Genomic DNA, 25,407 nt, shown 5'->3' on the forward strand with positions numbered 1-25,407 from the left:
AGTAAAGCATCAGAATCTATAACTAGTGTCACAGGAATGGTTCAAAGCATAGTAAGTAAAAAGAGTCAGTATTCTTGTACTTAAGTCGGCATTGTGCCTTTTGTATTTAATTCCGATGCAATTTCTGTGTTTCCTTGTCAATAAGAAGGTCAGAGGGATGCAGTAAACCTGAAGTGAAGCATCGGAATCTATAACTAGTGTCACAGGAATGGTTCAAAACATAGTCAGTAAGAAGAGTCTGTCTTCTTGTACTTAAGTCGGCATTGTGCCTTTTCTATTTAATTCCGATGCAATATCTGTGTTTCATCGTCAATAAGAAGGTCCAAGGGACATAGTAAACCTGGAGTGAAGCATCGGAATCTATAACTAGTGTCACAGGAATGGTTCAAAGCATAGTCAGTAAGAAGAGTCAGTTTTCTTGTACTTAATTCGGCATTGTGCGTTTTGTATTTAATTCCGATGCAATTTCTGTGTTTCATCGTCAATAAGAACGTTAGAGGGATACAGTACACCTGGAGTGAAGCATCGGAATCTATAACTAGTGCCACAGGGATGGTTCAAATCATAGACAGTAAGAAGAGTCAGTATTCTTGTACTTAATTAGGCACTGTGCCTTATGGATTTAATTCCGATGCAATTTCTGTGTTTCATCGTCAATAAGAAGGTCAGTGATATACAGCAAACCTTAAGTGAGGCATCGGAATCTATACCTAGTGTCACAGGAATGGTTTAAAACATAGTCAGTAAGAAGAGTCAGTCTTCTTGTTCTTAAGTCGGCATTGTGCCTTTTGTATTTAATTCCGTTGCAATTTCAGTGTTTCATCGTCAAAAGAAGGGGAGAGGGATACAGTAAACCTGAAGTGAAGCATCGTAATCTATAACTAGTGTCACAGGAATGGTTCAAAACATAGACAGTAGGAAGAGTCAGTATTCTTGTACTTAAGTCGGCATTGTGCCTTTTTTATTTAATTCCGATGCAATTTCTGTGTTTCATCGTCAATAAGAAGGTCCAAGGGATACGGTAAACCTGGAGTGATGCATCGGAATCTGTAACTAGTGTCACAGGAATGGTTCAAAACATAGACAGTAAGATGAGTCAGTCTTCTTGTGCTTAATTCGGCATTGTGCCTTTTGTATTTAATTCCAAAGCAATATCTGTGTTTCATCGTCGATAAGAACGTCAGAGGGATACAGTAAATCTGAAGTGAAGCATCGGAATCTATAACTAGTGTCACAGGAATGGCTCAAAACAAAGACAGTAAGAAGAGTCAGTCTTCTCGTACTTAAGTCGGCATTGTGCCTTTTGAATTTAATTCCGATGTAATTTCTGTGTTTCATCGTCAATAAGAAGGTCCAAGGGATACAGTAAACCTGGAGTGAAGCATCGGATTCTATAACTAGTGTCACAGGAATGGTTCAAAACATAGACAGTAAGAAGAGACAGTCTTCTTGTACTTTATTCGGCATTGTGCCTTTAGTATTTAATTCCGATGTAATTTCTGTGTTTCATCGTCAATACGAAAGTCAGAGGGATACAGTAAATCTGAAGTGAAACATCGGAGTCTATAACTAGTGTCTCAGGATTGGTTCAAAACATAGTCAGTGGGAAGAGTCAGTCTTCTTGTACTTAAGTCGGCATTGTGCCTTTTGTATTTAATTCCGATGCAATTTCTGTGTTTCATCGTCGATAAGAAGGTCCAAGGGATACAGTAAACCTGGAGTGAAGCATCGGAATCTATAAGTAGTGTCACAGGAATGGTTCAAAGCATCAGCAGTAAGAAGAGTCAGTCTTCTTGTACTTAATCGGGCATTGTGCCTTTTGTATTTCATTCCGATGCAATTTGTGTGTCTCATCGTAAATAAGAGGGTCAGAGGGATACAGTAAACCTGAAGTGTAGCATCGAAATCTATAACAAGTGTCACAGGAATGGTTCAAAACATAGACAGAAGATGAGTCAGTCTTCTTGTACTTAAGTCGGCATTGTGCCTCATGTATTTAATTCAGATGCTATTTCTGTGTTTCATCGTCAATAAGAATGGCAGAGATATACAGTAAACCTGAAGTGATTCATCGGAAACTATAACTAGTGTCACAGGAATGGTTCAAAACATAGACTGTAGGAAGAGTCAGTCTTCTTGTACTTAAGTCGGCATTGTGCGTTTTCTATTTAATTCCGATTCAATTGCTGTGTTTTATCGTCAATAAGAACGTCCTAGGGATACAGTAAACCTGAGGTGAAGCATCGGTATCTGTAACTAGTGTCACAGGAATGGTTCAAAGCATAGTGAGTAAGAAGAGTCAGTCTTCTTGTACTTAAGTCGGCATTGTGCCTTTTGTATTTAATTCCGATGCAATTTCTGTGTTTCATCGTCAATAAGAAGGTCCAAGGGATACAGTAAACCTGGTGTGAAGCATCGGAATCTGTAACTAGTGTCACAGGAATGGTTCAAAACATATACAGTAAGCAGAGTCAGTCTTCTTGTACTTAAGTCGGCATTGTGCCTTTTTTATTTAAATCCGATGCAATTTCTGTGTTTTATCGTCAATACGAAGGTCCAAGGGATACTGTAAACCTAGAGTGAAGCATCGGAATCTATAACTAGTGTCACAGGAATGGTTCAAAACATAGACAGTAAGAAGTGTCAGTCTTCTTGTACTTAATTCGGCATTGTGCGTTTTGTATTTAATTCCGACGCAATTTCTGTGTTTCATCGTCAATAAGAACGTCTGAGGGATACAGTAAACCTGGAGTGAAGCATCGGAATCTATAACTAGTGTCACAGGGATGGTTCAAAGCATATACAGTAAGAAGAGTTAGTATTCTTGTACTTTATTCGGCATTGTGCCTTTAGTATTTAATTCCGATTCAATTGCTGTGTTTTATCGTCAATAAGAACGTCCTAGTGAAACAGTAAACCTGAGGTGAAGCATCGGTATCTGTAACTAGTGTCACAGGAATGGTTCAAAGCTTAGTGAGTAAGAAGAGTCTGTCTCCTTGTACTTAAGTCGGCATTGTGCCTTTTGTATTTAATTCCGATGCAATTTCTGTGTTTCGTCGTCAATAAGAAGGTCCAAGGGATACAGTATACCTGGTGTGAAGCATCGGAATCTGTAACTAGTGTCTCAGGAACGGTTCAAAACACAGTCAGTAAGAAGAGTCAGTCTTCTTGTTCTTAAGTCATCATTGTGCGTTTTATATTTAATTCCGATGCAATTTCTGTGTTTCATCGTCAACAAGAAGGTCCAAGGGATACAGTAAACGTGAAGTGAAGCATCGAAATCTATAACTAGTGTCTCAGGAATGGTTCAAAACATAGACAGAAGAAGAGTCAGTCTTCTTGTACTTAAGTCGGCATTGTGCCATTTGTATTTAATTCCGTTGCAATTTCTGTGTTTCATCGTCAATTAGAAGGGGAGAGGGATACAGTAAACCTGAAATGAAGCATCGGAATCTATAACTAGTGTTACAGGAATGGTTCAAAGCATCAGCAGTAAGAAGAGTCAGTCTTCTTGTACTTAATCGGGCATTGTGCCTTTTGTATTTCATTTCGATGCAATTTGTGTGTCTCATCGTAAATAAGAGGGTCAGAGGGATACAGTAAACCTGAAGTGTAGCATCGAAATCTATAACAAGTGTCACAGGAATGGTTCAAAACATAGACAGAAGATGAGTCAGTCTTCTTGTACTTAAGTCGGCATTGTGCCTCATGTATTTAATTCAGATGCTATTTCTGTGTTTCATCGTCAATAAGAATGGCAGAGATATACAGTAAACCTGAAGTGATTCATCGGAAACTATAACTAGTGTCACAGGGATGGTTCAAAGCATATACAGTAAGAAGAGTTAGTATTCTTGTACTTTATTCGGCATTGTGCCTTTAGTATTTAATTCCGATTCAATTGCTGTGTTTTATCGTCAATAAGAACGTCCTAGGGATACAGTAAACCTGAGGTGAAGCATCGGTATCTGTAACTAGTGTCACAGGAATGGTTCAAAGCTTAGTGAGTAAGAAGAGTCTGTCTCCTTGTACTTAAGTCGGCATTGTGCCTTTTGTATTTAATTCCGATGCAATTTCTGTGTTTCGTCGTCAATAAGAAGGTCCAAGGGATACAGTATACCTGGTGTGAAGCATCGGAATCTGTAACTAGTGTCTCAGGAACGGTTCAAAACATAGACAGAAGAAGAGTCAGTCTTCTTGTACTTAAGTCGGCATTGTGCCATTTGTATTTAATTCCGTTGCAATTTCTGTGTTTCATCGTCAATTAGAAGGGGAGAGGGATACAGTAAACCTGAAATGAAGCATCGGAAACTATAACTAGTGTTACAGGAATGGTTCAAAACATAGACAGGAGGAAGAGTCAGTCTTCTTGTATCTAAGTCGCCGTTGTGCCTCTTCTATTTAATTCCGATGCAATTGCTGTGTTTCATCGTCAGTAAGAAGGTCCAAGGGATACAGTAAACCTGAAGTGAAGCATCGGATTCTATAACTAGTGTCACTGGAAGGGTTCAAAGCATATTTAGTAAGAAGTGTCAGTATTCTTGTACCTAAATCGGCATTGTGCCTTTTGTATTTAATTCCGATGCTATTTCTGTGTTTCATCGTCAATAAGTATGTCCAAGGGATCCAGTAAACGTGAAGTGAAGCATCGGAATCTATAACTAGTGCTACAGAAATGGTTCAAACATAGTCAGTAAGAAGAGTCAGCCTTCTTGTTCTGAAGTCGGCATTGTGCCTTTTGTATTTAATTAGGATGCAATTTCTGTGTTTCACCGTCAATAAGAAGGTCCAAGGGATACAGTAATCATGAAGTGAAGCATCGAAATCTATAACTAGTGTCACAGGAATGGTTCCAATCATAGACAGTAGAAGAGTCAGTCTTCTTGTACTTAAGTCGGCATTGTGCCATTTGTATTTAGTTCCTTTACAATTTCTGTGTTTCATCGTCAATAAGAAGGGCAGAGGGATACAGTAAACCTGAAGTGATTCATCGGAGACTATAACTACTGTCACAGGAATGGTTCAAAACATAGACAGTAGGAAGAGTCAGTCTTCTTGTACTTAAGTCGGCATTGTGCGTTTTCTATTTAATTCCGATTCAATTGCCGTGTTTCATCGTCAATAAGAACGTCCTAGGGATACAGTAAACCTGAGGTTAAGCATCGGTATCTGTAACTAGTGTCACAGGAATGGTTCAAAGCATAGTCAGTAAGAAGAGTCAGTCTTCTTGTACTTAAGTCGGCATTGTGCCTTTTGTTTTTAATTCCGATGCAATTTCTGTGTTTCATCGTCAATAAGAAGGTCCAAGGGATACAGTATACCTATTGTGAAGCGTCGGAATCTGTATCTAGTGTCACAGGAATGGTTCAAAACATAGACAGTAAGAAGTTTCAGTCTTCTTGTACTTAATTCGGCATTGTGCGTTTCAGATTTAATTCCGACGCAATCTCTGTGTTTCATCGTCAATAAGAACGTCAGAGGGATACAGTAAACCTGGAGTGAAGCATCGGAATCTATAACTAGTGTCACAGGGATGGTTCAAAGCATAGACAGTAAGAAGAGTTAGTATTCTTGTACTTAATTCGGCACTGTGCCTTTTGTATTTAATTCCGATGCAATTTCTGTGTTTCATTGTCAATAAGAAGGTCAGTGGGATACAGTAAACCTGAAGTGAAGCATCGGAATCTATAACTAGTGTCTCAGGAACGGTTCAAAACACAGTCAGTAAGAAGAGTCAGTCTTCTTGTTCTTAAGTCGGCATTGTGCCTTTTGTATTTAATTCCGATGCAATTTCTGTGTTTCATCGTGAATAAGAAGGTCCAAGGGATACAGTAACCCTGAAGTGAAGCATCGAAATCTATAACTAGTGTCACAGGAAGGGTCAAAACATAGACAGAAGAAGAGTCAGTCTTCTTGTACTTAAGTCGGCATTGTGCCACTTGTATTTAATTCCGTTGCAATTTCTGTGTTTCATCATCAACTAGAAGGGGAGAGGGATACAGTAAACCTGAAATGAAGCATCGGAATCTATAACTAGTGTTACAGGAATGGTTCAAAGCATAGAGAGTAGGATGACTCAGTCTTCTTGTACCTAAGTCGGCATAGTGCCTTTTCTATTTAATTCCGATGCAATTGCTGTGTTTCATCGTCAATAAGAAGGTCCAAGGGATACAGTAAACCTGAAGTGAAGCATCGGAATCTATAACTAGTGTCACTGGAATGGTTCAAAGCATATTTAGTAAGAAGAGTCAGTATTCTTGAACCTAAGTCTGCATTGTGCCTTTTGTATTTAATTCAGATGCTACTTCTGTGTTTCATCGTCAATAAGTAGGTCCAAGGGATCCAGTAAACGTGAAGTGAAACATCGGAATCTATAACTAGTGTTACAGAGATAGTTCAAAACATAGTCAGTAAGAACAGTCAGTCTTCTTGTACTGAAGCCGGCATTGAGCCTTTTGTATTTAATTCGGATGCAATTTCTGTGTTTCATCGTCAATAAGAAGGTCCAAGGGATACAGTAATCATGAAGTGAAGCATCGAAATCTATAACTAGTGTCACAGGAATGGTTCTAACCATACACAGTAGAAGAGTCAGTCTTCTTGTACTTAAGTCGGCATTGTGCCATTTGTATTTAGTTCCTTTGCAATTTCTGTGTTTCATCGTCGGTAAGAAGGGCAGAGGGATACAGTAAACCTGAAGTGAAGCATCGGAATCTATAACTAGTGTCACAGGAATGGTTCAAAACATAGTCAGTAAGAAGAGTCAGTCTTCTTGTACTTAAGTCGGCATTGTGCCGTTTGTATTTAATTCCGATGCAATTTCTGTGTTTCATCGTCAATAAGAGGGTCCAAGGGATACTGTAAACCTGGAGTGAAGCATCGGAATCTGTAACTAGTGTCACAGGAATGGTTCTAATCATAGACAGTAACATGAGTCAGTCTTCTTGTACTTATGTCAGCATTGTGCCTTTTTTATTTAATTCCGATGCAATTTCTGTGTTTGATCTTCAATAAGAAGATCCAAGGGATACAGTAAACCTAGAGTGAAGCATCGGAATCGATAACTAGTGTCACAGGAATGGTTCAAAACATAGACAGTAAGAAGAGTCAGTCTTCTTGTACTTAATTCGGCATTGTGCCTTTTGTATTTAATTCCGACGCTATTTCTGCGTTTCATCGTCAATAGAAACGCCAGAGGGATACAGTAAATCTGAAGTGAAGCATCGGAATCCATAACTAGTGTCACAGGAATGGTTCGAACCATAGTCTGTAAGAAGAGTCAGTCTTCATGTACTAAAGTCGGCATTGTGCCTTTTATATTTAATTCCGATGCAATTTCTGTGTTTCATCGTCAATAACAAGGTCCAAGGGAGCAGTAAACCTGGAGTGAAGCATCGGATTTTATATCTAGTGTCACAGGGATGGTTCAAAACATAGACAGTAGGAAGAGTCAGTCATCTTGGACTTAAGTCGGCATTGTGCCTTTTGTATTTAATTCCTATGCAATCTCTGTGTTTCATCGTCAATAAGACGGTCCAAGGGATACAATAAACCTGAAGTGAAGCATCAGAGTCTATAACTAGTGTCACAGGAATGGTTCAAAACATAGTCAGTAAGAAGAGTCAGTCTTCTTGTACATAAGTCGGCATTGTGCCTTTTGTATTTAATTCCGATGCAATTTCTGTGTTTCATCGTCAATAAGAAGGTACAAGGGATACTGTAAACCTGAAGTGAAGCAACGGAATCTATAGCTAGTGTAACAGGAATGGTTCAAAGCATAGACAGTGGGAAGAGTCAGTCTTCTTGTACTTAAGTCGGCATTGTGCGTTTTGTATTTAATTCCGACGCAATTTCTGTGTTTCATCGTCAATATGAAGGTCAGAGGGATACAGTGAACCTGAAGTGAAGCATCGGAATCTATAACTAGTGTCACAGGAATGGTTCAAAACATAGACAGTAGGAAGAGACAGTCTTCTTGTACCTAAGTCGGCATTGTGCCTTTTCTATTTAATTCCTATGCAATTTCTGTGTTTCATCGTCAATAAGGAGGTCCAAGGGATAGAGTAAACCTGGAGTGAAGCATCGGAATCTAAAACTAGTGTCACAGGAATGAATCAAAACGTAGTCAGTAAGAAGAGTCAGTATTCTTGTACATAAGTCGGCATTGTGCCTTTGTATTTAATTCCGATGCAATTTCTGTGTTTCATCTTCAATAAGAAGGTCCAAGGGATACAGTAAACCTGAAGTGAAGCATCAGAGTCTATAACTAGTGTCACAGGAATGGTTCAAAACATAGTCAGTAAGAAGAGTCAGTCTTCTTGTACTTAAGTCGGCATTGTGCGTTTTGTATTTAATTCCGATGCAATTTCTGTGTTTCATCGTCAATATGAAGGTCAGAGGGATACAGTAAACCTGAAGTGAAGCATCGGAATCTATAACTAGTGTCACAGGAATGGTTCAAAACATAGACAGTAGGAAGAGACAGTCTTCTTGTACCTAAGTCGGCATTGTGCCTTTTCTATTTAATTCCTATGCAATTTCTGTGTTTCATCGTCAATAAGAAGGTCCAAGGGATATAGTAAACCTGGAGTGAAGCATCGGAATCTATAACTAGTGTCACAGGAATGGTTCAAAGCATAGACAGTAAGTTGGGTCAGTCTTCTTGTACTTAAGTCGGCATTGTGCCATTTTTATTTAATTCCGATGCAATTTCTGTGTTTCATCGTCAATAAGAAGGTCCAAGGGATACAGTAAACCTGGAGTGAAGCATCGGAATCTATAACTACTGTCACAGGAATGGTTCAAAATATCGACAGTAAGAAGAGTCAGTCTTTTGTACTTAATTCGGCATTGTGCCTTTAGTATTTAATTCCGATGCAATTTCAGTGTCTCATCGTCAATAAGAAGGTCAGAGGGATACAGTAAATCTGAATTCTAGCATCGGAATCTATAACTAGTGTCACAGGAATGGTTCTAAACATAGTCAGTAAGAACAGTCAGTCTTCTTGTACTTAGGTCGTCATTGTGACTTTTGTATTTAATTCCGATGCAATTTCTGTCTTTCATCGTCAATAAGAAGGTCCAAGGGATACAGTAAACCTGGAGTGAAGCGTGGGAATCTATAACTAGTGTCACAGGAATGGTTCAAAACATAGTCAGTGAGAAGAGTCAGTCTTCTTGTACTTAAGTCGGCATTGTGATTTTTGTATTTAATTCCGATGCAATTTCTGTATTTCATCGTCAATAAGAAGGTCAGAGGGATGCAGTAAACCTGAAGTGAAGCATCAGAATCTATAACTAGTGTCACAGGAATGGTTCAAAACATAGACAGTAGGAAGACTCAGTCTTCTTGTACTTAAATCGGCATTGTGCCTTTTCTATTTAACTCCGATGCAATTTCTGTGTTTTATCGTCAATAAGAAGGTCCAAGGGATATAGTAAACCTGGAGTGAAGCATCGGAATCTATAACTAGTGTCACAGGAATGGTTCAAAACATAGACAGTAAGAAGAGTCAGTCCTCTTGTACTTAAGTCGGCATTGTGCATTTTTTATTTAATTCAGATGCAATTTCTGTGTTTCATCGTCAATAAGAAGGTCCAAGGGATACAGTAAACCTGGAGTGAAGCATCGGAATCTATTAGTAGTGTCACAGGAATGGTTCAAAGCATCAACAGTAAGAAGAGACAGTTTTCTTGTACATAATTCGGCATTGTGCCTTTAGTATTTAATTCCGATGCAATTTCTGTGTTTCATCGTCAATAATAAGGTCAGAGGAATACAGTGAATCTGAAGTGAAGCATCGGAATCTAAAAGAGTCAGTCTTGTACTTAAGTCGGCATTGTGCCTTTTTTATTTAATTCCGATCAAATTTCTGTGTTTCATCGTCAATAAGATGGTCCAAGGGATACAGTAAACCGGGAATGAAGCATCGGAATCTATAACTACTGACACAGCGATGGCTCAAAACATAGGCAGTAAGAAGAGTCAGTCTTCTTGTACTTAAGTCGGCATTGTGCCTTTTGTATTTAATTCCGATGCAATTTCTGTGTCTCATCGTCAATAAGAAGGTTAGAGGGATACAGTAAACCTGAAGTGAAGCATCGGAAACTATATCTAGTGTCACAGGATTGATTCAAAGCGTAGACAGTAAGAAGAGTCAGTCTTCTTGTACTTAAGTCGGCATTGTGCCTTTTTTATTTAATTCCGATGCAATTTCTGTGTCTCATCGTCAATACGAAGGTTAGAGGGATACAGTAAACCTGAAGTGAAGCATCGGAATCTATATCTATTGTCACAGGAATGATTCAAAACATAGACAGTAAGAAGAGTCAGACTTCTTGTACTTAAGTCGGCATTGTGCCTTTTTTATATGATTCCGATGCAATTTCTGTGTTTCATCGTCAATAAGAAGGTCAGAGGGATGCAGTAAACCTGAAGTGAAGCATCGGAATCTATAACAAGTGTCACAGGAATGGTTGAAAACATCGACAGTAATAAGAGACAGTCTTCTTGTACTTAATTCAGCATTGTGCCTTTAGTATTTAATTCCGATGCAATTTCTATGTGTCATTGTCAATAAGAAGGTTAGAGGGATACAGTAAATCTGAAGTGAAGCATCGGAATCTATAACTAGTGACACAGGAATGGTTCCAAACATAGTCAGTGAGAGGAGTCAGTCTTCTTGTACTTAAGTCGGCATTGTGCATTTTGTATTTAATTCCGATGCAATTTCTGTGTTTCATCGTCAATAAGAAGGTCTAAGAGATACAGTAAACCTGAAGTGAAGCATCAGAATCTATAACTAGTGTCACAGGGATGGTTCAAAACATAGTCAGTAAGAAGAGTCAGTCTTCTTGTACTGAAGTCGTCATTGTGCCTTTTGTATTTATTTCCGATGCAATTTCTGTGTTTCATCGTCAATAAGAAGGTCCAAGGGATACAGTAAACCTGGAGTGAAGCATCGGAATCTATGACTAGTGTCACAGGGATGGTTGAAAACCTAGACACTAAGAAGAGTCAGTCCTCTTGTACTTAATTCAGCATTGTGCCTTTAGTATTTAATTCCGATGCAATTTCTATGTGTCATCGTCAATAAGAAGGTTAGAGGGATACAGTAAATCTGAAGTGAAGCATCGGAATCTATAACTAGTGACACAGGAATGGTTCCAAACATAGTCAGTGAGAGGAGTCAGTCTTCTTGTACTTAAGTCGGCATTGTGCATTTTGTATTTAATTCCGATGCAATTTCTGTGTTTCATCGTCAATAAGAAGGTCTAAGAGATACAGTAATCCTGAAGTGAAGCATCAGAATCCATAACTAGTGTCACAGGGATGGTTCAAAACATAGTCAGTAAGAAGAGTCAGTCTTCTTGTACTGAAGTCGTCATTGTGCCTTTTGTATTTATTTCCGATGCAATTTCTGTGTTTCATCGTCAATAAGAAGGTCCAAGGGATACAGTAAACCTGGAGTGAAGCATCGGAATCTATGACTAGTGTCACAGGGATGGTTGAAATCCTAGTCACTAAGAAGAGTCAGTCTTCTTGTACTAAAGTCGGCATTGTGCGTTTTGTATTTAATTCCGATGCAATTTCTGTGTTTCATCGTCAATAAGAAGGTCAGAGGGATGCAGTAAACCTGAAGTGAAGCATCGGAATCTGTAACTAGTGTCACAGGAATGGTTCAAACATAGACAGTAGGAAGAGTCAGTCTCCTTGTACTTAGGTCGGCATTGTGAATTTTTTATTGAATTCCGATGCAATTTCTGTGTTTCATCGTCAATAAGAAGGTCTGCGGGATACAGTAAACCTGGAGTGAAGCATCGGAATCTACAACTAGTGTCACAGGAATGGTTCAAATCATCGACAGTTAGAAGAGACAGTCTCTTTGTACTTAATTCGGCATTGTGCCTTTAGTATTTAATTCCGATGCAATTTCTATGTTTCATCGTCAATAAGAAGGTTAGAGGGATACAGTAAATCTGAAGTGAAGCATCGGAATCTATAACTAGTGTCACACGAATGGTTCAAAACATAGTCAGTGAGTGGAGTCAGTCTTCTTGTACTGAAGTCGTCATTGTGCCTGTTGTATTTATTTCCGGTGCAATTTCTGTGTTTCATCGTCAATAAGGAGGTCCAAACGATAGAGTAAACCTGGAGTGAAGCATCGGAATCTGTAACTAGTGTCACAGGAATGGTTCAAAACATAGTCAGTAAAAAGAGTCAGTCTTCTTGTACTTAAGTCGGCATTGTGGTTTTTGTATTTAATTCCGATGCTATTTTTGTGTTTCATCGTCAATAAGAAGGTCCAAGCGATACAGTAAACCAGGAGTGAAGCATCGGAATCATAACTAGTGTCACAGAAATGGTTCAAAACATAGTCAGTAAGAAGAGTCAGTCTTCTTGTACTTAAGTCGGCATTGTGCCTTTTGTATTTAATTCCGATGCAATTTCTGTGTTTCATCGTCAATAAGAAGGTCCAAGGGATACAGTAAACCTGGAGTGAAGCATCGGAATCTATAACTAGTGTCACAGGAATGAATCAAAACATAGTGAGTAAGAAGAGTCAGTCTTCTTGTACTAAGTCGGCATTGTGCGTTTTGTATTTAATTCCGATGCAATTTCTGTGTTTCATCGTCAATAAGAAGGTCCAAGGGATTCAGCAAACCTGGAGTGAAGCATCGGAATCTATGACTAGTGTCACAGGGATGGTTCAAAACATGGACAGTAAGAAGAGTCAGTATTCTTGCACTTAAGTAGGCATTGTGCCTTTTGTATTTAATTCCGATTCAATTTCTGTGTTTCATCTTCAATAAGAAGGTCCAAGGGATACAGAAAACCTGAAGTGAAGCATCAGAGTCTATAACTAGTGTCACAGGAATGGTTCAAAGCATAGTCAGTAAGAAGAGTCAGTCTTCTTGTACTAAAGTCGGCATTGTGCGTTTTGTATTTAATTCCGATGCAATTTCTGTGTTTCATCGTCAATAAGACATTCCAAGGGATACAGTAAACCTGGAGTGAAGCATCGGAATCAATGACTGGTGTCACAGGGAGGGTCCAAAGCATAGGCAGTAAGAAGAGTCAGTATTCTTGAACTTAAGTCGGCATTGTGCCTTTTGTATTTAATTCCGATGCAATTTCTGTGTTTCATCGTCAATAAGAAGGTCCAAGGGATACAGTAAACCTGGAGTGAAGCATCGGAGCCTATGACTAGTGTCACAGGGATGGTTCAAAACCTAGACACTAAGAAGAGTCAGTATTCTTGTACTTAAGTCGGCATTGTGCCTTTTGTATTTAATTCCGATGCAATTTCTATGTATCATCGTCAATAAGAAGGTCCTAGGGATATAGCAAACCTGGAATGAAGCATCGGAATCTATAACTAGTGTCACAGGAATGGTTCAAAACATAGACAGTAAGAAGAGTCAGTCTTCTTGTACTTAGGTCGGCATTGTGAACTTTTTATTTAATTCCGATGCAATTTCTGTGTTTCATCGTCAATAAGACGGTCCACGGGATACAGTAAACCTGGAGTGAAGCATCGGAATCTGCAACTAGTGTCACAGGAATGTTTCAAATCACCGACAGTAAGAAGAGACAGTCTCTTTGTTCTTAATTCGGCATTGTGCCTTTAGTATTTAATTCCGATGCAATTTCTATGTTTCATCGTCAATAAGAAGGTTAGAGGGATACAGTAAATCTGAAGTGAAGCATCGGAATCTATAACTAGTGTCACACGAATGGTTCAAAACATAGTCAGTGAGTGGAGTCAGTCTTCTTGTACTTAAGTCGGCATTGTGCATTTTGAATTTAATTCCGATGCAATCTCTGTGTTTCATCGTCAATAAGAAGGCCTAAGGGATACATTAAACCTGAAGTGAAGCATCAGAATCTATAACTAGTGTCACAGGAATGGTTCAAAACATAGTCAGTAAGAAGAGTCAGTCTTCTTGTACTGAAGTCGTCATTGTGCCTGTTGTATTTATTTCCGATGCAATTTCTGTGTTTCATCGTCAATAAGGAGGTCCAAACGATAGAGTAAACCTGGAGTGAAGCATCGGAATCTATAACTAGTGTCACAGGAATGGTTCAAAACGTAGTCAGTAAGAAGAGTCAGTCTTCTTGTACTTAAGTCGGCATTGTGGTTTTTGTATTTAATTCCGATGCTATTTTTGTGTTTCATCGTCAATAAGAAGGTTGAAGGGATACAGTAAATCAGGAGTGAAGCATCGGAATCATAACTAGTGTCACAGAAATGGTTCAAAACATAGTCAGTAAGAAGAGTCAGTCTTCTTGTACTTAAGTCGGCATTGTGCCTTTTGTATTTAATTCCGATGCAATTTCTGTGTTTCATCATCAATAAGAAGGTCCAAGGGATACAGTAAACCTGGAGTGAAGCATCGGAATCTATAACTAGTGTCACAGGAATGAATCAAAACATAGTGAGTAAGAAGAGTCAGTCTTCTTGTACTAAGTCGGCATTGTGCGTTTTGTATTTAATTCCGAAGCAATTTCTGTGTTTCATCGTCAATAAGAAGGTCCAAGGGATACAGTAAACCTGGAGTAAAGCATCGGAATCTATGACTAGTGTCACAGGGATGGTTCAAATCATGGACAGTAAGAAGAGTCAGTATTCTTGCACTTAAGTCGGCATTGTGCCTTTTGTATTTAATTCCGATGCAATTTCTGTGTTTCATCTTCAATAAGAAGGTCCAAGGGATACAGTAAACCTGAAGTGAGGCATCAGAGTCTATAACTAGTGTCACAGGAATGGTTCAAAGCATAGTCAGTAAGAAGAGTCAGTCTTCTTGTACTAAAGTCGGCATTGTGCGTTTTGTATTTAATTCCGATGCAATTTCTGTGTTTCATCGACAATACGACGGTCCAAGGGATACAGTAAACCTGGAGTGAACCATCGGAATCAATGACTGGTGTCACAGGGATGGTCCAAAACATAAGCAGTAAGAAGAGTCAGTATTCTTGTACTTAAGTCGGCATTGTGCCTTTTGTATTTAATTCCGATGCAATTTCTGCGTTTCATCGTCAATAAGAAGGTTCAAGGGATACAGTAAACCTGGAGTGAAGCATCGGAATCTATGACTAGTGTCACAGGAATGGTTCAAAACATAGACAGTAAGAAGAGTCAGCCTTCTTGTACTTAGGTCGGCATTGTGAATTTTTTATTTAATTCCGATGCAATTTCTGTGTTTCATCGTCAATAAGAAGGTCCAAGGGATACAGTAAACCTGGAGTGAAGCATCGGAATCTACAACTAGTGTCACAGGAATGGTTCAAATCATCGACAGTAAGAAGAGACAGTCTCTTTGTACTTAATTCGGCATTGTGTCTTTAGTATTTAATTCCGATACAATTTCTATGTTTCATCGTCAATAAGAAGGTTAGAGGGATACAGTAAATCTGAAGTGAAGCATCGGAATCTATAACTAGTGTCACACGAATGGTTCAAAACATAGTCAGTGAGTTGAGTCTGTCTTCTTGTACTTAAGTCGGCATTGTGCATTTTGTATTTAATTCCGATGCAATTTCTGTGTTTCATCGTCAATAACAAGGTCTAAGGGATACATTAAACCTGAAGTGAAGCATCAGAAACTATAACTAGTGTCACAGGAATGGTTCAAAACATAGTCAGTAAGAAGAGTCAGTCTTCTTGCACTGAAGTCGTCATTGTGCCTGTTGTATTTATTTCCGATGCAATTTCTGTGTTTCATCGTCAATAAGGAGGTCCAAACGATAGAGGAAACCTGGAGTGAAGCATCGGAATCTATAACTAGTGTCACAGGAATGGTTCAAAACATAGTCAGTAAGAAGAGTCAGTCTTCTTGTACTTAAGTCGGCATTGTGGTTTTTGTATTTAATTCCGATGCTATTTTTGTGTTTCATCGTCAATAAGAAGGTCCAAGGGATACAGTAAACCAGGAGTGAAGCATCGGAATCATAACTAGTGTCACAGAAATGGTTCAGAACATAGTCAGTAAGAAGAGTCAGTCTTCTTGTACTTAAGTCGGCATTGTGCCTTTTGTATTTAATTCCGATGCAATTTCTGTGTTTCATCGTCAATAAGAAGGTCCAAGGGATACAGTAAACCTGGAGTGAAGCATCGGAATCTGTAACTAGTGTCACAGGAATGAATCAAAACATAGTGAGTAAGAAGAGTCAGTCTTCTTGTACTAAGTCGGCATTGTGCGTTTTGTATTTAATTCCGATGCAATTTCTGTGTTTCATCGTTAATAAGAAGGTCCAAGGGATACAGTAAACCAGGAGTGAAGCATCGGAATCTATGACTAGTGTCACAGGGATGGTTCAAAACATGGACAGTAAGGAGAGTCAGTATTCTTGCACTTAAGTCGGCATTGTGCCATTTGTATTTAATTCCGATGCAATTTCTGTGTTTCAGCTTCAATAAGAAGGTCCAAGGAATACAGTAAACCTGAAGTGAAGCATCAGAGTCTATAACTAGTGTCACAGGAATGGTTCAAAGCATAGTCAGTAAGAAGATTCAGTCTTCTTGTACTAAAGTCGGCATTGTGCGTTTTGTATTTAATTCCGATGCAATTTCTGTGTTTCATCGTCAATAAGACGGTCCAAGGGATACAGTAAACCTGGAGTGAAGCATCGGAATCAATGACTGGTGTCACAGGGATGGTCCAAAACATAGGCAGTAAGAAGCGTCAGTATTCTTGTACTTAAGTCGGCATTGCGCCTTTTGTATTTAATTCCGATGCAATTTCTGTGTTTCATCGTCAATAAGAAGGTCAGAGGCATGCAGTAAACCTGAAGTGAAGCATCGGAATCTGTAACTAGTGTCACAGGAATGGTTCAAACATAGACAGTAGGAAGAGTCAGTCTTCTTGTACTTAAGTCGGCATTGTGCCTTTTCTAATTAACTCCGATGCAATTTCTGTGTTTCATCGTCAATAAGAAGGTCCAAGGGATACAGTAAACATGGAGTGAAGCATCGGAATCTACAACTAGTGTCACAGGAATGGTTCAAATCATCGACAGTAAGAAGAGACAGTCTCTTTGTACTTAATTCGGCATTGTGCCTTTAGTATTTAATTCCGATGCAATTTCTATGTTTCATCGTCAATAAGAAGGTTAGAGGGATACAGTAAATCTGAAGTGAAGCATCGGAATCTATAACTAGTGTCACACGAATGGTTCAAAACATAGTCAGTGAGTGGAGTCAGTCTTCTTGTACTTAAGTCGGCATTGTGCATTTTGTATTTAATTCCGATGCAATTTCTGTGTTTCATCGTCAATAAGAAGGTCTAAGGGATACATTAAACCTGAAGTGAAGCATCAGAATCTATAACTAGTGTCACAGGAATGCTTCAAAACATAGTCAGTAAGAAGAGTCAGTCTTCTTGTACTGAAGTCGTCATTGTGCCTGTTGTATTTATTTCCGATGCAATTTCTGTGTTTCATCGTCAATAAGGAGGTCCAAACGATAGAGGAAACCTGGAGTGAAGCATCGGAATCTATAACTAGTGTCACAGGAATGGTTCAAAACATAGTCAGTATGAAGAGTCAGTCTTCTTGTACTTAAGTCGGCATTGTGGTTTTTGTATTTAATTCCGATGCTATTTTTGTGTTTCATCGTCAATAAGAAGGTCCAAGGGATACAGTAAACCTGAAGTGAAGCATCAGAGTCTATAACTAGTGTCACAGGAATGAATCAAAACATAGTGAGTAAGAAGAGTCAGTCTTCTTGTACTAAGTCGGCATTGTGCGTTTTGTATTTAATTCCGATGCAATTTCTGTGTTTCATCGTCAATAAGAAAGTCCAAGGGATTCAGTAAACCTGGAGTGAAGCATCGGAATCTATGACTGGTGTCACAGGGATGGTTCAAAACATGGACAGTAAGAAGAGTCAGTATTCTTGCACTTAAGTAGGCATTGTGCCTTTTGTATTTAATTCCGATGCAATTTCTGTGTTTCATCTTCAATAAGAAGGTCCAAGGGATACAGTAAACCTGAAGTGAAGCATCAGAGTCTATTACTAGTGTCACAGGAATGGTTCAAAGCATAGTCAGTAAGAAGAGTCAGTCTTCTTGTACTAAAGTCGGCATTGTGCGTTTTGTATTTAATTCCGATGCAATTCCTGTGTTTCATCGTCAATAAGACATTCCAAGGGATACAGTAAACCTGGAGTGAAGCATCGGAATCAATGACTGGTGTCACAGGGATGGTCCAAAGCATAGGCAGTAAGAAGAGTCAGTATTCTTGAACTTAAGTCGGCATTGTGCCTTTTGTATTTAATTCCGATGCAATTACTGTGTTTCATCGTCAATAAGAAGGTCCAAGGGATACAGTAAACCTGGAGTGAAGCATCGGAGCCTATGACTAGTGTCACAGGGATGGTTCAAAACCTAGACACTAAGAAGAGTCAGTATTCTTGTACTTAAGTCGGCATTGTGCCTTTTGTATTTAATTCCGATGCAATTTCTATGTATCATCGTCAATAAGAAGGTCCTAGGGATATAGCAAACCTGGAATGAAGCATCGGAATCTATAACTAGTGTCACAGGAATGGTTCAAAACATAGACAGTAAGAAGAGTCAGTCTTCTTGTACTTAGGTCGGCATTGTGAACTTTTTATTTAATTCCGATGCAATTTCTGTGTTTCATCGTCAATAAGAAGGTCCACGGGATACAGTAAACCTTGAGTGAAGCATCGGAATCTGCAACTAGTGTCACAGGAATGTTTCAATTCACCGACAGTAAGAAGAGACAGTCTCTTTGTACTTAATTCGGCATTGTGCCTTTAGTATTTAATTCCGATGCAATTTCTATGTTTCATCGTCAATAAGAAGGTTAGAGGGATACAGTAAATCTGAAGTGAAGCATCGGAATCTATAACTAGTGTCACACGAATGGTTCAAAACATAGTCAGTGAGTGGAGTCAGTCTTCTTGTACTTAAGTCGGGATTGTGCATTTTGTATTTAATTCCGATGCAATCTCTGTGTCTCATCGTCAATAAGAAGGCCTAAGGGATACATTAAACCTTAAGTGAAGCATCAGATTCTATAACTAGTGTCACAGGAATGGTTCAAAACATAGTCAGTAAGAAGAGTCAGTCTTCTTGTACTGAAGTCGTCATTGTGCCTGTTGTATTTATTTCCGATGCAATTTCTGTGTTTCATCGTCAATAAGGAGGTCCAAACGATAGAGTAAACCTGGAGTGAAGCATCGGAGTCTATAACTAGTGTCACAGGAATGGTTCAAAACGTAGTCAGTAAGAAGAGTCAGTCTTCTTGTACTTAAGTCGGCATTGTGGTTTTTGTATTTAATTCCGATGCTATTTTTGTGTTTCATCGTCAATAAGAAGGTTGAAGGGATACAGTAAATCAGGAGTGAAGCATCGGAATTGTAGTGTCGGTAGCTGGACCGACACCGTGATGTGGATTGCTGAAAAGGAATGCTAAACTAACGCTGTGGCCGATAGTGCACGAACGGCAATAAGCAGACGGGCGTGAAGTCTGGAACATGAGAACTTATGAAAGAATAAGAAGAAAAGTATGTAGATGCTTTTTACTTAACTTTTATTGATTCCTTGGAATACATCTCTCTTGAATACTCGAAGCTATAGGCACTGATACAAATGGCTCCTTGTTAGTTCGTAGCCATTAACTTCTGATGGCTATTCTGTCTCTCGGCTAATGAGAGAGAAAGGCTTCGTACAACTGGGCGATAGCTAGGTTCGCGTACAACTGGGCGGTCGCTTGGTTCTCGTACAACTGGGGTCGAGTCCACTCTCGTATCACGAGACCTGCCTTGGTGGTGGCGCTAGGTCTGCGATCACAGTGGCGACACGCGGGTCCGACATGTACTACATGGACCGCGGCCGATTTAAACTACCACCTAGCAAGTGTGGTGTCTGGCGGTGACACCACATTCCTCCCCCGCAAATCGGCGAACGGTCGTGGAATAAGGCTTCCGCCCGCCGTGGGGAGGACCACATGTTGACGTATGCGATGAGGTGGGGAGCCTAACAACAGGCGAGGCTGTGCCACCCGCACCCGGCCATCCGGTCCGAGGGGAGCTAGGAAACGCCTGCAAAACTAGTCCAGGGTGCACGTCAACATGCGGTGTATGCGCCCGTAAAGAAACATGAGGGGCCGAAGTGTCGACCTCCATTGCGTCGGGGTAGCCGACGCGCGATCACGTCACGTGGTCCGGAGCGGGCGGGAGTTCCATGGCGGCGGACAGCTGGTCACGGGAAGCGATCGGCGGCGCGTGACCCTGGGAGGCGCCTGGCGGCGGCAACGAAGCGTCGAATGCGGTCGGCGCCGGCGGGAGAACAAGCGGCGGCGGCGGCGGCTGCTGCTGCTGCTGCGGCGGCGGCGGCGGCGCGTCGCCATCGGGCAAAATGGAAGGCATCGTCGGTAACACCTGGGGATGAGGCGAGCCAGTAGATGGGTCCCCAGGGCGCTGACCGGACGGCACCGTCGCTGAAAGCAGACGGGGAGCGGCAGAACCCGAGCGACGACAGAGGCGCAGCTGATTGAGATGCCGACGCACCTCACCAGAGGCCCCCAAAACCAAATACATCGCGCGGCCGAGGCAGCGAAGAATGCGCCCTGCGAGCCAACGCCGTGAACCGCGATAGTTGCGATAAAATACAACGTCGCCTGGAGCAAAAGCAGGAGTCTGCCGCTGCACAGGAACCTGATGCGGCGGATGCAGCAAAGACATCAAGGTGCGATGAGGACGACCGTGGAGCAACTCAGCCGGCGAGCGACCATCTCGGGGCTGAGAGCGATACGAAGACAAAAAGAGCAACAATGCGTCCTCCCGAGAATGCGACTCTTTCAATTTCAACATCTGTGACTTGAAAGTCCGGACCAACCGTTCAGCGGCACCGTTTGACTGAGGCGAAAACGGCGCGGATGTCAGATGTTGAATACCATTGGCCTGGCAGAAAGACTGAAATTCTGCGGACATGAATTGTGGGCCATTGTCGGAAACAATAGTCTGCGGAAGACCTTCAATGCAAAAGATAGCAGACAACGCTTGGATGGTGGCGGAGGACGTCGTGGAAGACATCCGGACAACAAAAGGAAAATTACTGAAGGCGTCGACCAGAACCAACCATCGAGCATTCCAGAATGGACCAGCAAAATCAATGTGCAAGCGTTGCCAAGGGGAAGTGGCTGTTGGCCACGCAAAGACTTTCCGCGGCGGTGCGGACTGTTGTTCGGCACACGCCGGGCACGAAGAACACATATTCGTAATCGCAGCATCGATTCCGAACCAAGTACCGTGCTGACGAGCAAGTTGTTTCGTTCGCACTATACCCCAATGTCCTTGGTGAAGAAGCCGTAAAACAGAGGACTGTAACGAACGTGGGACCACGACTCTGGACTGATCATTATCAGAACGCAACAACAAAACACCACGTCGAACAAAAAGTCTCTCCTTGTGAGCAAAAAATCGGCGAACCAACGGATCCTCGATCCGAGACTTTGACAAAGGCCATTGCGTAGCAACAAAACGTAAAACAGTAGCAAGGACAGGGTCAGCAGCCGTGGCTGTAGCGACACGACGAAAATCAATCGGAAACGATTCGACCACTTCATCGGTTTCCGAATCAATGAACATGCAAGCAAGTTCGGAAGAATCGAATGCTTTATCCTCAGCAACAGGCAAACGGGACAACGCATCGGCGTTTCCGTGCTTAGCAGTGGACCGATACAAGATATCGTAGCGGTACTGCGAGAGGAAAATAGACCAGCGAATGAATTTCTGCGCTGTACGTGGAGGTACAGGCTTGTTCGGATGAAAAAGCGACGTCAAAGGTTTGTGGTCTGTGATGATGGTAAAGTGACGACCATACAAGAAATCATGGAACTTAGTAACACCAAACACGAGAGCCAAAGCTTCTTTCTCTATCTGTGAATAATTTCTTTGCGCAGACGAGAGCAATTTGGACGCAAAGGCAATAGGGCGATCATGTGAGCCAGCTTTGTGCGCAAGCACAGCACCGATCCCGAAATCCGATGCATCTACCATCAACAAAAGGGGTTTCTGGGGAGCGAATGGCGTAAGGCAAGTATTAGAAAGCAACGCCGATTTCAACTGGCGAAAGGCGCGTTCACATCCCGTCGTCCAGACGAACGGAACACCTTTACGGCGTAAGCGATGAAGCGGAGCTGAAATGGAAGAGGCATTGCGCACATATTTATGATAACAGTTAATTTTACCCAACACACTCTGTAGCTGTTTCAGATTTTGAGGGGAAGGCAAATCTTGTATGGCACGGAGGTGCTCTGGACTTGGATGTATGCCTTGGGCATTAATGACATGTCCCAGATATGGTAAGTCACGAGCAAAAAACACACATTTGTCCTTCCTCAAGCGAAGACCATTTTGCCGCAAGACCTGAAATAATGTTCGTAAGTTCGCAAGATGATCTTCTTCTGTCTGTCCGGAGATCACTATATCGTCCAGATAGTTTGCTGCAGTAGGGACCGACGCACAAATAGTTTGTAAATATTGCTGAAACAAGGCAGGGGCGGATGCACACCCGAAAGGCAGTCTTTTGAAGCGGTACAATCCAAGATGCGTGTTAACCACCAATACGCGCTGGGATGCGTCGGCCACCGGTATTTGCAAGTACGCATCGGCTAGGTCCAACTTTGAAAAATATTTTCCCGGGCATAGTTTAGCAAAAAGATCTTCCGGGCGGGGCAAAGGAAAAGTAGCAGTCACTAGCTGTGGATTCACTGTGGCCTTGAAGTCCACGCAAAGTCTCAATTTTCCGGAAGGTTTTGGCAAAATGACTAAGGGTGAGGCCCAGAGAGAAGCTTACACACGTTCAATTACACCCTGTGATTCGAGATCGTGTAACGTTCTTGCGACCGCATCACGCAATGCGTGGGGAACATTGCGCGCCCTGAAAAATTTCGGTTGCGCGTTTACCTTCAGTTCTAAATGTGCTTCATAGTTTTTAGCGCAACCTAAGCCCGGTGCAAAAATGTCTGCAAATTCGTCACAGAGCCGAGAAACACTGTCTGTAGGCACAGTCTGATTCACTGAGAGGACCTGATTTACAATAGACATGTTAAACAACTTAAATAAATCTAGACCAAATAAGTTCACTGCAGAAGAAGAACGAAGAACGTAAAATGACACAAGTTTTGTTTGTCCCTTGAATGTTGCAAGAAGGCTGCACTGTCCTAACACAGGAATGTTCTGTCCGGAATATGTAGTTAGCTTAACATTTGCGGAACGCAACGGAGGTTTGCCCAGTTGTTTGTACGTGTCGTGATTGAGCAATGAAACTGCAGCTCCGGTATCGAGCTGGAATGGTATCACTTGGCCGTCAAAGTCTAAGTCCACAAAAAGTTTATTGTCCTGCTGACGACAAGAGCGACTGTTTTGTGCAATTGGAACAGACACTGGTACAGAATCACTTGCTAATTGACGTGATTTCCGGCGACGTCGACGCACAGTTTTTGTGGGACGAACACAGTTACTGTTAGAGAAAGTGTCACCGGACGAAGCGGAATTAACGACATGAATGTCCATAGGCGAAGGTCCACGAGCCTGAGTGTCCTTGGTTCGATTCCGGCGCGAAGCAAAGGGCCTGGAATGATTGTGATTGTCGGATCTGAGCTTTTTCTGGCAAACACTTTGAACATGTCCTTTCTTATTGCAGAAAAAGCAAATAGCTTGGCGTGACGGGCAATGTTCACGCGAATGTCTAGTAGCACACCGCGGGCATGATTTCACTGCATTTGTGGGCTGGCGCGGCACACGTGGCTTAGCACGCGGCGGTCGCTGTGCGCCCGTGCGCGAGGCCCGGTTACCGGGCCGCGCAGCGCGTCCAGCGGGCCGGTTAATGTTACACACGGCTGGCGAAGTTGCAAAAGATTCCTGAGCACAGTCAAGTGTGTCCTGTCTATCCAATATGTCTATCACTTGTTGAAGGGAGGGATTAACTAGTTTCAAAATTTGCTCCCGTATGCGAACATCAGAAACGTTCTGTGCAATTGCATCACGCACCATTGTATCTGAATAAGAAAGACCACAGTCACATTCAAAGGCACAGTCCCTAGTAAGTCCTTGCAATGTCGCTACCCACTCCCTATTAGTTTGACCGGCCGTACGTTTTGTACGAAAAAACGTATACCGTTTTGCAACCACATTAACTGTTTCTTTGAAATAGGCATCTAAGGCAGACAAAATTTCCTCGTATGACAAAGTTGCTACGTCGCGGCTGGGAAACAATTTCACTATCACACGGTATGTGGACACACCGACACAAGAAAGCAAAAACGGCTGCCGCTCATTACCTTGAATTCTGTAGGCAGCCAGGTGGAAGGCGAACTGACGAGACCACTCTTGCCAGGTCTCGTGGTTCGGGTCGTAGTGCCTAAAAGGCGGTGCAACGGCAGGTTGTGGCTGCGGTAGCGGTGAAGCGGCTGCGGCCGCATCGGTGTGAATGGTACGTTGACCCTGGACGAGCTGTCCAAGGGCATCCAGTAACGCCTGCGTCTGCTGAGTCTGCAAGCGATAAAATTCGGACAGTACATCTGGAGAATGTGGCGAAGCCATGACACAATTGAATGTAAGCAATCAGAAATAAATGTAAGCAATCAGAAAAAGGTCCTTTTTCCTCGTCGCCAATATTTGTAGTGTCGGTAGCTGGACCGACACCGTGATGTGGATTGCTGAAAAGGAATGCTAAACTAACGCTGTGGCCGATAGTGCACGAACGGCAATAAGCAGACGGGCGTGAAGTCTGGAACATGAGAACTTATGAATGAATAAGAAGAAAAGTATGTAGATGCTTTTTACTTAACTTTTATTGATTCCTTGGAATACATCTCTCTTGAATACTCGAAGCTATAGGCACTGATACAAATGGCTCCTTGTTAGTTCGTAGCCATTAACTTCTGATGGCTATTCTGTCTCTCGGCTAATGAGAGAGAAAGGCTTCGTACAACTGGGCGATAGCTAGGTTCGCGTACAACTGGGCGGTCGCTTGGTTCTCGTACAACTGGGGTCGAGTCCACTCTCGTATCACGAGACCTGCCTTGGTGGTGGCGCTAGGTCTGCGATCACAGTGGCGACACGCGGGTCCGACATGTACTACATGGACCGCGGCCGATTTAAACTACCACCTAGCAAGTGTGGTGTCTGGCGGTGACACCACAGGAATCATAACTAGTGTCACAGAAATGGTTCAAAACATAGTCAGTAAGAAGAGTCAGTCTTCTTGTACTTAAGTCGGCATTGTGCGTTTTGTATTTAATTCCGAAGCAATTTCTGTGTTTCATCGTCAATAAGAAGGTCCAAGGGATACAGTAAACCTGGAGTAAAGCATCGGAATCTATGACTAGTGTCACAGGGATGGTTCAAATCATGGACAGTAAGAAGAGTC

This window comes from Schistocerca piceifrons, unplaced genomic scaffold (genome assembly GCF_021461385.2).
Source record: "Schistocerca piceifrons isolate TAMUIC-IGC-003096 unplaced genomic scaffold, iqSchPice1.1 HiC_scaffold_1544, whole genome shotgun sequence".
NCBI classification, from domain to species: Eukaryota; Metazoa; Arthropoda; class Insecta; order Orthoptera; family Acrididae; genus Schistocerca; species Schistocerca piceifrons.